The sequence below is a fragment of the Mercenaria mercenaria genome, chromosome 5 (genome assembly GCF_021730395.1).
Source record: "Mercenaria mercenaria strain notata chromosome 5, MADL_Memer_1, whole genome shotgun sequence".
Lineage (NCBI taxonomy): Eukaryota > Metazoa > Mollusca > Bivalvia > Venerida > Veneridae > Mercenaria > Mercenaria mercenaria.
In genome coordinates this window covers 88,107,469-88,112,685 of record NC_069365.1, presented here as the reverse complement: position 1 = coordinate 88,112,685, position 5,217 = coordinate 88,107,469, and positions in this window count along the sequence as shown.

Sequence of the window (5,217 nt, the reverse complement as noted above, 5' to 3'; positions counted from 1 at the left end):
AAACTAATATGTATGTATATCCAGTCTTCTACTCAAATACATTAACCTGTCTTTGGTTTGATGCAATATGGTCTTAAAATGCCGAAATGGTTCATAACTTTCAAAGCAAACGCTGCAAATGTAATAAACGTTATGATTTTACGTGTGAGTAACCGCGCAAATTTAAATGTTTTATCTTGTAAGTAAGTGATTTTCGGCATTTTGTATTTTAACTAATAGCTGCCGAAATATTTTTCACGAATCTTGATCAGCTCATGTATTTTACGCTTTCAAATACCGGTAGTAAAAATTTGTACGGAATATAGGGTAATGGTTGCTGGAACGACAGACGGATATAATGTTAATCATCACCGCCATTTTGAGATATATTGGGAAGTTTGATTTGTAATACCTACTAGTATTTTCCCTTTTCAATTGAAAATTTGTTATCTAAATACGAATAGCTTCGTTAAAAAACGTCCATACAGTAGAAAATAGTGATATCATGAACATAATTAATGTTACCATGGAAACGAACAATGCAATCTATATATCTAACTAATGATTCAAAGGCTTTGATAATGACCAATTAAGTTATCAAGATTTCAGCTTAATAACTGTATTTCTAAGTACATGCCACTCAATTTTCCACATAAAAGTCAGACGAGGAGTACTGCTGTTAGTAATTTAAGGTTTGATATTTTTATACATAAATGAAATTAAAACATATATAAACTTACTTTGAAACTAAAATGTTTTGAAGTCGTATGATAAAGGAAAAATGAATTTCTTTTTTTTAATATTACGTAAAAAAAAAGATATAAAGTATTTTAAATATGCCTGTTGCTACTGACACTTGTAACTTTGGATCAAAGTTTATCATGTGATTCCATGGCTCGTTCGGTCACCAAGCTTAAAAACGTGAATATCTTGCATAGCGTACTAAGAAACTTTTGATTTTGTCTCTCATTCAATGTTATTTTGATTACGCCTGTTGATTTTGGTATGATCGGTTAAGTTTAATGTTGAGAAATAAACTACAAACAACCTAAAATATGTCATTGAGGTTGTTTTGATTTAGATCCCAGGCCTCATGTCCATATCTTTAAACAGGTAACCTATACATATGAGTTGATCAATTTGAAACAATTCCGATTCGGGTCTTAAGATAGTACAAGGTACAGCGTGAACATTTTTATCTCCTCCAAGACCATCAACACGGTTCCGGGAGAGAAGTTCTTTTACAGTTCCAAGGGTCAAAAGTTTGGAATCAAATCTTTTGCATACTTAGGTTATTCTCTATGGAATGGGTTTTCAAAGCTCCTCACTTTAAAGGTTGCCGTCACAACCCACTTGCTAGGTAAACTGTAATTATCATCATTTTATTGTCGGAAGTAATACAATATTATGTGAATATTCCAAGTACATTCCATTGTTTTAAGTATGTTTTTCTGTATGATTTTTATTACTCAGTTATTATGCATTTTGTCTAAATTTACCAGCCAGCAGAAGAATTTTTTACTTCCATGTAAACATTATATTCTTCCTATCCAGTTCAATGTATATGTGATAATTCATAGTTCATGTCTCCATTTTTTATGCCATTAATAACAAAGACTATATTTGAAATAAGGGTTTTTATCTCCTTTTTGTGTAATCTCTGATACTGATTGACATGATATGGTTCATAACTCATGTTCGTATATTTAATTTTTAAATAATTCAACACGATTGTTATTGTAAACGTGAATGCACTTTGTGACAAATCTACCTACCTACCTATCTACCTTTCTTTCTATCTGTCTATAACTTTATTGTACTGTAGCGTACAATGTTAAGTGTTTGATATTCTGCAAGCTTATATTAGACATTTTTGCACAAACAAATTATAATAATCAACTATACAGACGGATAACAATTAAACTGAAATCAGCTGAAAAAAAGGTTATAAATCCATTTTCCCCGTTTTCAATATGAAAAACCTTTAAGGTGGCATGTACTTCAAACCTGGAAATTCCTTTCTTGAAGAGAAAGAGACAAACAGACAAAGAGTTTAGCAGATTTAAACATCTAATTACAAAAATTACAATGAATTGCTACGGTGAAATATATTTGAATCTATCCTGGTAACAAGGTCTGCTGCATCCGTATTTTCATAATTTCCAGTTGCAAACAGTTTTCTCCATTGACCAGTGAAGTCTTATTAGAAAACAATGTTTAATCATGTCAGTGATTTAGACTACCCGCATGGTAATCGTAACAAGAAAACATAGTTTTTGTTATGTAGCCTACTTCTATATACCGCAGACCATTCGATGTGAATACACGTTGTTATACCTGTTTTATTCTACAACATCAATACATACAAACAATACTGAAGGCTTTCTTTTGTCTGAGAGTGGATCGTGGCTATTCCTGTCGACCTTTGTTCTTGTCATGCGGTACAAATTCACGTGCAAAATGCTCTTCTTTGCAGTTTTTCATACAATCCTTGAATGTGATTTAACACTCACATCAAAAGCCAAGCAGCAAACACCATTCGTTGGGCAACAGTGACGTTTCCACTTTTCCTCAACACCCGGCCCTTTTATTTACCCCTTACCCTCCTCCCCATGGTTTCTGTATTTTGTTTATAATTAAAATGTACTTGTTGGATTTTTAAATCTGTGGTTTCGTGAAATCTTATATAATATGTTCTCTTTGGAACCCGTAAAATCGATGTAAACGCCGTGTAGCTGTTTTGCTGCAGACAGTTCCATGGTAGTAGCCCTGTAGTGTTTGTTGCAGGCTGTTCTATTGTTGTACCCCGTACCTTTTTCTGCTTACTGCTCCACGGTGGTATCCCTGTAGCTTTCTAGTGCAGACTGTTTCATGGTGATATCACTGTCTCTTTGTGCTGCAGATAGTTTCAAGGTTTACCACTATAGTTGTTGTTGCAGATTGTTCTAAAGTGGTATCCATGTACCTTTCTGTAGCACACTGTTCTATGTTGATACACCTGTAGCTTTGTGTTGTATTCGGTTCCATTGTTGTATCTTGTAGATTTTCTTTGCAGCCTGTTCCACGGTGGTACACATGTACACCTACAGCTATTTGTTGCAGTTCTATGTTGGTACCCCAGTAGCTTTCTTTTGCAAACAGTTCCATAGCTGTATCCCTGTAGCTTTCTGTTACAGATAGTTCCCTGAAAATATCCTGTATCCTTTCACTTCAGACTGTTCCAAGGCTGTATTCCTGCAGATATTTGTTCCAATTTTTGACTTTCCAATCAAAGCGAAACCCCTTCAGACCGTTTCAAGGCGGTTCCCCTGGTTATTTTGTTTCGTCTTTATGGCTTGTGATGTAGTACATGTAAATTTTGTGTTCTGTGTTTTTCTGTAAATATTTAGTTTGTTTGTTATGCTTCGGCAATTTTCATATTGTTTGCTTGTTGGTTTATAGGTTTGTTGATCTGCTTTGAATTGTCAATTCTGTTGTATCATGTTAAAACTTTAGCATACTTAAAATAAGCTTAGATTGTAAGTGCTGCTAATTTAATGTATTTCAACTATGTATTATGGAAAATTGTGCCTTTATAACTGCTGCAATCTTAATGAAATCTTGATGACATATTCTCTTGTATACATTGACAATTAACTCACTATGCTATGGCAAAAAACAACAACACAGAAGTGTACAAGGACATGAACCGGCTGGAGAGGGTATGCTTTGTTTAATTGTATGAATGAAATATATTACATGAAATGGGCAGAGCAACGGTAAAAGTCAGGTAAAAAGGAAATTTGTAAGATCTGTAGCCCGCCTGCTTAGCCTTTTAGCGAGAGCGCAGATCTATGGATTACGGGTCCGTGAGTTTGATCCCCGGTTGATGCTATGTTTTTCGAGATGATAAAACACATTCTCGTCCACTATCGGAGATGTTGGCTGTTACTAGCGCGAAGAACAGGTAAATATTGGTTCACTATTCGGGAACATTGGTTAATGTTAAATTGTGCAAACAAATGATAGACATGCGCTGTTGCACGTATGTTAAAATCCGTGAGATGCATAATAGACGAGCAATTGTAAATGTGCATTAGTAAAAACTACCTGAGTATGAGCATATTATGAAGCATAATCAAAGCCTTTTTACCATGGGATGTACAACTTTTTCCTGGTAGGTTGAACTGAATGTACTTCTGTCATAATCATGTCACAATAATACAGATGTTGCAATATCATAATTGAACAGGTTCATGTATATGTATGCTTACAATCTTAATTAGATCACTACCCAGAACATTGCGATGTTTGTAAAACAGTTTTAAGGTAGTTCTGCACGTTTGGATCGAACTTCTTTCTACAATGTAGAATTTGATTAAACTCTGATTTTTCAAAACTTTAGATTATACCTAGAAACTTCAGCAAATAAAAAGGATAGGGTCGTGTGCTTGATTTTGTGCTAGACTGATTTGAAAAATTTTGACCTCACGCAATTTTTCATAATGGAAGTCTATGAGAAAATCATAACTTTCAAAACATTTTCGCGAATAGAAATTTTCCTACAATGTAGATTTTGATGAAACTTCTTACGGTTGTAAATAAACATATGGCCTATAATGTGGTAAAATAAAATGTATAGGTTCGTGTGCATATTTTTGAGATCTTTGACCATGTTGAAAGTGAACCGACTATTTCACGCTAATTTTAAGACATTATATTGAATTATTCAACATGAATTTTGTTTTAATATCAGATTTTGACTTTAGAAATATAGTAACAGTGCCATTTTAATAAATTTAATCCCAGGTTGTCATTAATTCATAAAATGAGTTTCATTTCCGTACGCCGAATCCAGGCTTTATTCTACGTTTTCCGGATAAATGACGTTACGCCATCATTTCCGGTTTATCAAACGTGCAGAACTACCTTAAGCGTGCATGTTAAACGTATAAGTGTAAAACTAATTTGGAGCTTTATGCATATATAAATACACGTAGTGAGAAGTTCGTACAATTTTAAAAAAGATGTATTCTCTCCTTTAGAGTTCGACAAAACATTGAAGTATTACAAATCTCACGGTTTAGTGAGCACATCACATATGTACACTGCAAATTCAGTATGAAACATAACATATGTGGCTACCGATAAGTTCTATAAAGAATGAATGAAATACTTTATCAAAATAATCTAAAGACCTTTATTACACATTACACACACGGTTTTCTAAAGAACGAATAACTATTGAAACTCGCAAGG